General features: G+C 46.2%; 1 long non-coding RNA gene across 1 annotated transcript; it reads left to right on the forward strand.

Moving 5' to 3' along the window:
- The first annotated feature begins 197 nt into the window (after nucleotides 1-197).
- On the forward strand, nucleotides 198-2262 carry LOC124009691. The gene is made up of 2 exons (XR_006834314.1): nucleotides 198-869; nucleotides 938-2262. It is a non-coding gene; the product is annotated as an uncharacterized LOC124009691 (long non-coding RNA).
- Nucleotides 2263-11648: the final 9386 nt, after the last annotated feature.

Consider the following 11648-nt stretch of genomic DNA (forward strand, 5'->3'; position numbering starts at 1 on the left):
CTCTCTCTCTCTCTCTCTACATCTCTCTCTCTCTCTCTACATCTCTCTCTGTCTCTTTCTCTCTCCATCTGTCTCTCTCTCTACATATTTATCTCGCTCTCTACATCTCTCTCTCTACATATCTCTCTCTACAACTCTCTCTACATCGCTCTCTACATCTCTCTCTCTACATCTCTCTCTACATCCTTACATCTCTCTCTACATCTCTCTCTTACATCTCTCTCTCTACATATCTTTCTCTCTACATCTCTCTCTCTCTACATCTCTCTCGTTCTCTACACCTCTCTCTCTCTCTGTCTGGTGTGAATTTGTTGGTAACATGTTAGTATAGGGGGTATGTATAAATGTATCTGATATAGTCACTAGCCATGCAGAACCTCTTCGTAAGCATTACAGAGACGTCACTGCAATTCCAGGAGGGCGTCCAGGAGGGCTGCATACTGAACGCTGCTGCTAGAAATGGATTTGTCATGATTCCTTACTCTACATGTCAGAGTATGTTCTCTCTCTCTCGACATCGCTCTCTCCAGGGCCTTCTACCTGCTCTCTGTGTTTAGGTCCTAATACCGAGGTGGTACCTGGTAGTTTCAGGGCCTTCTACCTGCTCTCTGTGTTTAGGTTCTAATACCGAGGTGGTACCTGGTAGTTTCAGGGCCTTCTACCTGCTCTCTGTGTTTAGGTTCTAATACCGAGGTGGTACCTGGTAGTTTCAGGGCCTTCTACCTGCTCTCTGTGTTTAGGTTCTAATACCGAGGTGGTACCTGGTAGTTTCAGGGCCTTCTACCTGCTCTCTGTGTTTAGGTTCTAATACCGAGGTGGTACCTGGTAGTTTCAGGGTCTTCTACCTGCTACCTGCTCTCTGTGTTTAGGTTCTAATACCGAGGTGGTACCTGGTAGTTTCAGGGTCTTCTACCTGCTACCTGCTCTCTGTGTTTAGGTCCTAATACCGAGGTGGTACCTGGTAGTTTCAGGGCCTTCTACCTGCTCTCGATAACTGTGGCTGCTTCAGGATGTGTTATGGTCTTTTTGTATCTGGGGGACGGCGAGCTGGGTTGGGGACGGGGTGGGAGGCGTTTTGGGATATATTAGCGGTGTTTCCGTACAGCGAACTAATGTTTTTGTTGTGTTTTTAAAAACATGTCCAGCGGAGGAGGTCATGAAGCTGTTTTCTATAAACCCACGATCCTGTTGTATTTGTTGACATAGTGTGACCCAAATGGCACCCTATTTCCCTATGTAGTGCACTACTTTTGACAAGGGCCCATAGGGAATAGAGTGCACGTTAGGACAGAACCATATTGATGTCACTTCACCTGACTGATCTGGGAGCCATGACCACGTATCATTGGTAAATCATCACAGTGGATGGAGTAAGGTCTACTGTTCCTCTCCTGTTCCCTTTGACCGAAATGGCAAACGGAAAGGGCTTTGATACATAATTATTAGGGTGCTCCAATGACAAACAAACGTCTGCTATGACACGAGGACATTATGTAACCTGAAGAGACAGACTTCATCTCTTTGTTATCCTTCTCTAGTCTACTTGGCTTTCATTCTGTTCTCCTAGAAAACGCTTGATGTTAACAGCAGGGTTGGGCTCAATTCCTCTTCACTTCAATCAGATCAGGAAGTGGAATAATCTCTAAATCTTCCATCTCCCTTAGGCGGATGAATCTCTTCTGTCCTGTGTGCTGTGACTTCTTCAAGGATCCAGTTGTTTTTTTGAAAACAATGAACAATTTTCTATTCCTGATTTGAGTTTGAATCCACCTCCTCCTGAATTGATGAAGGCTAAAATTGACCCCTAACCCTGCTTCACTGAAACATTGAATGAGCTCAGCGGGCTAACAGTCCAGTTCAATACAACGAGGCTGGTTATTCTTTCTGTATATTGTCCAGGACCTTTGTTCATGCCAACATCTCAACCACATTTTGGGAGAATAATGAATGAATCGTTCATTAACAGGTCAGAGGTCATCAGCTGTATGGAAGTAATGTCTGTACATAAACCAACCAGCTCCATTCATCACCTTCAAGCTTAGTGTGAGATAGAAGAGGGACCCAAATCGGGGTTTCTCCCCCCCAAAATGTGTCAGAACGACGATACCGTGGAAGAAAAATGTGCAAATGTACTTTTTAGAAGCATGTTCAGTTTTACAGTTTGACAACATCCTTTGTATAAATATCAGTTATTATTGTTGAAAGTGTAAATGGAAATATTTGTTTGTAAAATAAACAAAACAATGTGTGTTCACCATGGAACCCCATGATATCTCAATGCTTCCCCTAGGTACAGCCCCATGATATCTCAATGCTTCCCCTAGGTACAGCCCCATGATATCTCAATGCTTCCCCTAGGTACAGCCCCATGATATCTCAATGCTTCCCCTAGGTACAGCCCCATGATATCTCAATGCTTCCCCTAGGTACAGCCCCATGATATCTCAATGCTTCCCCTAGGTACAGCCCCATGATATCTCAATGCTTCCCCTAGGTACAGCCCCATGATATCTCAATGCTTCCCCTAGGTACAGGTTAATGATATCTCAATGCTTCCCCTAGGTACAGCCCCATGATATCTCAATGCTTCCCCTAGGTACAGGTTAATGATATCTCAATGCTTCCCCTAGGTACAGCCCCATGATATCTCAATGCTTCCCCTAGGTACAGGTTAATGATATCTCAATGCTTCCCCTAGGTACAGTTAATGATATTTCAATGCTTCCCTAGGTACAGCCCCATGATATCTCAATGCTTCCCCTAGGTACAGCCCCATGATATCTCAATACTTCCCCTAGGTACAGCCCCATGATATCTCAATTCTTCCCCTAGGTACAGGTTAATGATATCTCAATGCTTCCCCTAGGTACAGCCCCATGATATCTCGATGCTTCCCCTAGGTACAGGTTAATGATATCTCAATGCTTCCCCTAGGTACAGCCCCATGATATCTCAATGCTTCCCTAGGTACAGCCCCATGATATCTCAATGCTTCCCCTAGGTACAGCCCCATGATATCTCAATGCTTCCCCTAGGTACAGGTTAATGATATCTCAATGCTTCCCCTAGGTACAGGTTAATGATATCTCAATGCTTCCCCTAGGTACAGCCCCATGATATCTCAATGCTTCCCCTAGGTACAGCCCCATGATATCTTGATGCTTCCCCTAGGTACAGGTTAATGATATCTCAATGCTTCCCCTAGGTACAGGTTAATGATATCTCAATGCTTCCCCTAGGTACAGGTTAATGATATCTCAATGCTTCCCCTAGGTACAGCCCCATGATATCTTGATGCTTCCCCTAGGTACAGGTTAATGATATCTCAATGCTTCCCCTAGGTACAGGTTAATGATATCTCAATGCTTCCCCTAGGTACAGGTTAATGATATCTCAATGCTTCCCCTAGGTACAGCCCCATGATATCTCAATGCTTCCCCTAGGTACAGCCCCATGATATCTCAATGCTTCCCCTAGGTACAGCCCCATGATATCTCAATGCTTCCCCTAGGTACAGGTTAATTATATCTCAATGCTTCCCCTAGGTACAGGTTAATTATATCTCAATGCTTCCCCTAGGTACAGCCCCGTGATATCTCAATGCTTCCCCTAGGTACAGGTTCATGATATCTCAATGCTTCCCCTAGGTACAGCCCCGTGATATCTCAATGCTTCCCCTAGGTACAGGTTAATGATATCTCAATGCTTCCCCTAGGTACAGGTTAATGATATCTCAATGCTTCCCCTAGGTACAGGTTAATGATATCTCAATGCTTCCCCTAGGTACAGGTTAATGATATCTCAATGCTTCCCCTAGGTACAGGTTAATGATATCTCAATGCTTCCCCTAGGTACAGGTTAATGATATCTCAATGCTTCCCCTAGGTACAGGTTAATGATATCTCAATGCTTCCCCTAGGTACAGCCCCATGATATCTCAATGCTTCCCCTAGGTACAGCCCCATGATATCTCAATGCTTCCCCTAGGTACAGCCCCATGATATCTCAATGCTTCCCCTAGGTACAGCCCCATGATATCTCAATGCTTCCCCTAGGTACAGGTTAATGATATCTCAATGCTTCCCCTAGGTACAGCCCCATGATATCTCAATGCTTCCCCTAGGTACAGCCCCATGATATCTCAATGCTTCCCCTAGGTACAGCCCCATGATATCTCAATGCTTCCCCTAGGTACAGGTTAATGATATCTCAATGCTTCCCCTAGGTACAGGTTAATGATATCTCAATGCTTCCCCTAGGTACAGCCCCATGATATCTCAATGCTTCCCCTAGGTACAGCCCCATGATATCGCAATGCTTCCCCTAGGTACAGCCCCATGATATTTCAATGCTTCCCCTAGGTACAGCCCCATGATATCTCAATGCTTCCCCTAGGTACAGCCCCATGATATCTCAATGCTTCCCCTAGGTACAGCCCCATGATATCTCAATTCTTCCCCTAGGTACAGGTTAATGATATCTCAATGCTTCCCCTAGGTACAGCCCCATGATATCTCAATGCTTCCCCTAGGTACAGGTTAATGATATCTCAATGCTTCCCCTAGGTACAGCCCCATGATATCTCAATGCTTCCCCTAGGTACAGCCCCATGATATCTCAATGCTTCCCCTAGGTACAGCCCCATGATATCTCAATGCTTCCCCTAGGTACAGGTTAATGATATCTCAATGCTTCCCCTAGGTACAGGTTAATGATATCTCAATGCTTCCCCTAGGTACAGCCTCATGATATCTCAATGCTTCCCCTAGGTACAGCCCCATGATATCTTGATGCTTCCCCTAGGTACAGGTTAATGATATCTCAATGCTTCCCCTAGGTACAGGTTAATGATATCTCAATGCTTCCCCTAGGTACAGGTTAATGATATCTCAATGCTTCCCCTAGGTACAGCCCCATGATATCTCAATGCTTCCCCTAGGTACAGCCCCATGATATCTCGATGCTTCCCCTAGGTACAGCCCCATGATATCTCGATGCTTCCCCTAGGTACAGGTTAATGATATCTCAATGCTTCCCCTAGGTACAGCCCCATGATATCTCAATGCTTCCCCTAGGTACAGGTTCATGATATCTCAATGCTTCCCCTAGGTACAGCCCCGTGATATCTCAATGCTTCCCCTAGGTACAGGTTAATGATATCTCAATGCTTCCCCTAGGTACAGGTTAATGATATCTCAATGCTTCCCTAGGTACAGGTTAATGATATCTCAATGCTTCCCTAGGTACAGCCCCATGATATCTCAATGCTTCCCCTAGGTACAGCCCCATGATATCTCAATGCTTCCCCTAGGTACAGCCCCATGATATCTCAATGCTTCCCCTAGGTACAGGTTAATGATATCTCAATGCTTCCCCTAGGTACAGCCCCATGATATCTCAATGCTTCCCTAGGTACAGGTTAATGATATCTCAATGCTTCCCCTAGGTACAGGTTAATGATATCTCAATGCTTCCCCTAGGTACAGGTTAATGATATCTCAATGCTTCCCTAGGTACAGGTTAATGATATCTCAATGCTTCCCTAGGTACAGGTTAATGATATCTCAATGCTTCCCTAGGTACAGGTTAATGATATCTCAATGCTTCCCCAAGGTACAGGTTAATGATATCTCAATGCTTCCCCTAGGTACAGCCCCATGATATCTCAATGCTTCCCCTAGGTACAGCCCCATGATATCGCAATGCTTCCCCTAGGTACAGCCCCATGATATTTCAATGCTTCCCCTAGGTACAGCCCCATGATATCTCAATGCTTCCCCTAGGTACAGCCCCATGATATCTCAATACTTCCCCTAGGTACAGCCCCATGATATCTCAATTCTTCCCCTAGGTACAGGTTAATGATATCTCAATGCTTCCCTAGGTACAGCCCCATGATATCTCGATGCTTCCCCTAGGTACAGGTTAATGATATCTCAATGCTTCCCTAGGTACAGCCCCATGATATCTCAATGCTTCCCCTAGGTACAGCCCCATGATATCTCAATGCTTCCCCTAGGTACAGCCCCATGATATCTCAATGCTTCCCCTAGGTACAGGTTAATGATATCTCAATGCTTCCCCTAGGTACAGGTTAATGATATCTCAATGCTTCCCCTAGGTACAGCCCCATGATATCTCAATGCTTCCCCTAGGTACAGCCCCATGATATCTCAATGCTTCCCCTAGGTACAGGTTAATGATATCTCAATGCTTCCCCTAGGTACAGGTTAATGATATCTCAATGCTTCCCCTAGGTACAGGTTAATGATATCTCAATGCTTCCCCTAGGTACAGCCCCATGATATCTCAATGCTTCCCCTAGGTACAGCCCCATGATATCTCGATGCTTCCCCTAGGTACAGGTTAATGATATCTCAATGCTTCCCCTAGGTACAGCCCCATGATATCTCAATGCTTCCCCTAGGTACAGGTTAATGATATCTCAATGCTTCCCCTAGGTACAGGTTAATGATATCTCAATGCTTCCCCTAGGTACAGGTTAATGATATCTCAATGCTTCCCCTAGGTACAGCCCCGTGATATCTCAATGCTTCCCCTGGTACAGCCCCGTGATATCTCAATGCTTCCCCTGGTACAGCCCCGTGATATCTCAATGCTTCCCCTAGGTACAGCCCCATGATATCTCGATGCTTCCCCTAGGTACAGTTAATGATATCTCAGCCCTAGGTACATGATATCTCGATGCTTCCCTAGGTACAGCCCCATGATATCTCAATGCTTCCCTAGGTACAGCCCCATGATATCTCAATGCTTCCCTAGGTACAGGTTCATGATATCTCAGGGTGTAGTTTCCCTAGGTACAGGTTCATGATATCTCCAGGGTGTAGTTTCCCCTAGGTACAGGTTCATGACGTCTCAATGCTCCAGGGTGTAGTTTCCCCTAGGTACAGGTTCATGACGGCTCAATGCTCCAGGGTGTAGTTTCCCCTAGGTACAGGTTCATGACGGATCAATGCTCCAGGGTGTAGTTTCCCCTAGGTACAGGTTAATGATATCTCAATGCTTCCCCTAGGTACAGCCCCATGATATCTCAATGCTTCCCCTAGGTACAGCCCCATGATATCTCGATGCTTCCCCTAGGTACAGCCCCATGATATCTCAATGTTTCCCCTAGGTACAGCCCCATGATATCTCAATACTTCCCCTAGGTACAGCCCCATGATATCTCAATGCTTCCCCTAGGTACAGGTTAATGATATCTCAATGCTTCCCCTAGGTACAGCCCCATGATATCTCAATGCTTCCCCTAGGTACAGCCCCATGATATCTCAATGCTTCCCCTAGGTACAGCCCCATGATATCTCAATGCTTCCCCTAGGTACAGCCCCATGATATCTCAATGCTTCCCCTAGGTACAGCCCCATGATATCTCAATGCTTCCCCTAGGTACAGGTTAATGATATCTCAATGCTTCCCCTAGGTACAGCCCCATGATATCTCAATGCTTCCCCTAGGTACAGGTTAATGATATCTCAATGCTTCCCCTAGGTACAGCCCCGTGATATCTCAATGCTTCCCCTAGGTACAGCCCCGTGATATCTCAATGCTTCCCCTAGGTACAGGTTCATGATATCTCAATGCTTCCCCTAGGTACAGCCCTGTGATATCTCAATGCTTCCCCTAGGTACAGGTTAATGATATCTCAATGCTTCCCCTTTGTACAGGTTAATGATATCTCAATGCTTCCCCTAGGTACAGGTTAATGATATCTCAATGCTTCCCCTAGGTACAGGTTAATGATATCTCAATGCTTCCCCTAGGTACAGGTTAATGATATCTCAATGCTTCCCCTAGGTACAGGTTAATGATATCTCAATGCTTCCCCTAGGTACAGGTTAATGATATCTCAATGCTTCCCCTAGGTACAGCCCCATGATATCTCAATGCTTCCCTAGGTACAGCCCCATGATATCGCAATGCTTCCCCTAGGTACAGCCCCATGATATTTCAATGCTTCCCCTAGGTACAGCCCCATGATATCTCAATGCTTCCCCTAGGTACAGCCCCATGATATCTCAATGCTTCCCCTAGGTACAGCCCCATGATATCTCAATGCTTCCCCTAGGTACAGGTTAATGATATCTCAATGCTTCCCCTAGGTACAGCCCCATGATATCTCAATGCTTCCCCTAGGTACAGGTTAATGATATCTCAATGCTTCCCCTAGGTACAGCCCCATGATATCTCAATGCTTCCCCTAGGTACAGCCCCATGATATCTCAATGCTTCCCCTAGGTACAGGTTAATGATATCTCAATGCTTCCCCTAGGTACAGGTTAATGATATCTCAATGCTTCCCCTAGGTACAGCCCCATGATATCTCGATGCTTCCCCTAGGTACAGCCCCATGATATCTCGATGCTTCCCCTAGGTACAGGTTAATGATATCTCAATGCTTCCCCTAGGTACAGGTTAATGATATCTCAATGCTTCCCCTAGGTACAGGTTAATGATATCTCAATGCTTCCCCTAGGTACAGCCCCATGATATCTCAATGCTTCCCCTAGGTACAGCCCCATGATATCTCAATGCTTCCCCTAGGTACAGCCCCATGATATCTCGATGCTTCCCCTAGGTACAGGTTAATGATATCTCAATGCTTCCCCTAGGTACAGCCCCATGATATCTCAATGCTTCCCCTAGGTACAGGTTAATGATATCTCAATGCTTCCCCTAGGTACAGGTTAATGATATCTCAATGCTTCCCCTAGGTACAGCCCCATGATATCTCAATGCTTCCCCTAGGTACAGGTTAATGATATCTCAATGCTTCCCCTAGGTACAGCCCCATGATATCTCAATGCTTCCCCTAGGTACAGCCCCGTGATATCTCAATGCTGCCCTAGGTACAGGCCCGTGATATCTCAATGCTTCCCCTAGGTACAGGTTAATGATATCTCAATGCTTCCCCTAGGTACAGGTTAATGATATCTCAATGCTTCCCCTAGGTACAGGTTAATGATATCTCAATGCTTCCCCTAGGTACAGCCCCATGATATCTCAATGCTTCCCTAGGTACAGCCCCATGATATCTCAATGCTTCCCCTAGGTACAGCCCCATGATATCTCAATGCTTCCCCTAGGTACAGCCCCATGATATCTCAATGCTTCCCCTAGGTACAGCCCCATGATATCTCAATGCTTCCCCTAGGTACAGCCCCATGATATCTCAATGCTTCCCCTAGGTACAGGTTAATGATATCTCAATGCTTCCCCTAGGTACAGCCCCATGATATCTCAATGCTTCCCCTAGGTACAGGTTAATGATATCTCAATGCTTCGCCTAGGTACTGCCCCGTGATATCTCAATGCTTCCCCTAGGTACAGGTTAATGATATCTCAATGCTTCCCCTAGGTACAGCCCCATGATATCTCAATGCTTCCCCTAGGTACAGGTTAATGATATCTCAATGCTTCCCCTAGGTACAGCCCCATGATATCTCAATGCTTCCCCTAGGTACAGACCCATGATATCTCAATGCTTCCCCTAGGTACAGGTTAATGATATCTCAATGCTTCCCCTAGGTACTGCCCCGTGATATATTATTATATTATTATTATCTCAATGCTTCCCTAGGTACAGGTTAATGATATCTCAATGCTTCCCCTAGGTACAGCCCCATGATATCTCAATGCTTCCCCTAGGTACAGCCCCATGATATCTCAATGCTTCCCCTAGGTACAGCCCCATGATATCTCAATGCTTCCCCTAGGTACAGCCCCATGATATCTCAATGCTTCCCTAGGTACAGCCCCATGATATCTCAATGCTTCCCCTAGGTACAGCCCCATGATATCTCAATGCTTCCCTAGGTACAGCCCCATGATATCTCAATGCTTCCCCTAGGTACAGGTTAATGATATCTCAATGCTTCGCCTAGGTACTGCCCCATGATATCTCAATGCTTCCCCTAGGTACAGGTTAATGATATCTCAATGCTTCCCCTAGGTACAGCCCCATGATATCTCAATGCTTCCCCTAGGTACAGGTTAATGATATCTCAATGCTTCCCCTAGGTACAGACCCATGATATCTCGATGCTTCCCCTAGGTACAGGTTAATGATATCTCAATGCTTCCCCTAGGTACTGCCCCGTGATATATTATTATATTATTATTATCTCAATGCTTCCCCTAGGTACAGGTTAATGATATCTCAATGCTTCCCCTAGGTACAGGTTAATGATATCTCAATGCTTCCCCTAGGTACAGCCCCATGATATCTCAATGCTTCCCCTAGGTACAGCCCCATGATATCTCGATGCTTCCCCTAGGTACAGCCCCATGATATCTCGATGCTTCCCCTAGGTACAGCCCCATGATATCTCAATGCTTCCCCTAGGTACAGCCCCATGATATCTCGATGCTTCCCCTAGGTACAGCCCCATGATATCTCGATGCTTCCCCTAGGTACAGGTTAATGACTACTCCAGGGTGTAGTTTCCCCTAGGTACAGGTTCATGACGGCTCCAGGGTGTAGTTTCCCCTAGGTACAGGTTCATGACGGCTCAATGCTCCAGGGTGAAGGGTCCCCTAGGTACAGGTTAATGACGGCTCCAGGGTGAAGTGTCCCCTAGGTACAGGTTAATGACGGCTCCAGGGTGAAGGGTCCCCTAGGTACAGGTTAATGACGGCTCCAGGGTGAAGGGTGTAGTTTCCCCTAGGTACAGGTTCATGACGGCTCAATGCTCCAGGGTGTAGTTTCCCCTAGGTACAGGTTCATGACGGCTCAATGCTCCAGGGTGTAGTTTCCCCTAGGTACAGGTTCATGACGGCTCAATGCTCCAGGGTGTAGTTTCCCCTAGGTACAGGTTCATGACGGCTCCAGGGTGAAGGGTCCCCTAGGTACAGGTTAATGACGACTCCAGGGTGTAGTTTCCCCTAGGTACAGGTTAATGACGACTCCAGGGTGTAGTTTCCCCTAGGTACAGGTTAATGACGACTCCAGGGTGTAGTTTCCCCTAGGTACAGGTTCATGACGGCTCAATGCTCCAGGGTGAAGGGTCCCCTAGGTACAGGTTAATGACGACTCCAGGGTGTAGTTTCCCCTAGGTACAGGTTCATGATATCTCAATGCTTCCCCTAGGTACAGGTTAATGACGACTCCAGGGTGTAGTTTCCCCTAGGTACAGATTCATGATCAGCTTCAGCTCCCAAAACCGACCCAAGACCAGCATCTAGGAGCAACTTCCCCCTACTCCATAATTTACCACCACCTCTTCAGGGGTGAGTTTCCTGAAAGCTTTATATGGTACTTTAGGGCCGGGTCTGACAACGTTACTAGCTGTCTTTAAAAACTATAATTTAATACGTATCGAGGGATTTGTTAGCAAGAACACGGTGGCCTCCATTTTTAAATGGAAGAAGTTTGGAACCACCAAGACTCTTCCTAGAGCTGGCCGCCCAGACAAACTGAGCAATCGGGGGAGAAGGGCCTTGGTCAGGGAGGTGACCAAGAACCCAATGGTCACTCTGACAGAGCTCCCGAGTTCCTCTGTGGAGATGGGAGAACCATCCAGAAGGACAACCATCTCTGCAGCACTTCACCAATCAGGCCTTTGTTATTTTTAAAATGTATTTTCATTTCACCTTTATTTAACCATGTAGGCAAGTTGAGAACAAGT

This window comes from Oncorhynchus gorbuscha, linkage group LG22, assembly GCF_021184085.1.
Source record: "Oncorhynchus gorbuscha isolate QuinsamMale2020 ecotype Even-year linkage group LG22, OgorEven_v1.0, whole genome shotgun sequence".
NCBI lineage: Eukaryota > Metazoa > Chordata > Actinopteri > Salmoniformes > Salmonidae > Oncorhynchus > Oncorhynchus gorbuscha.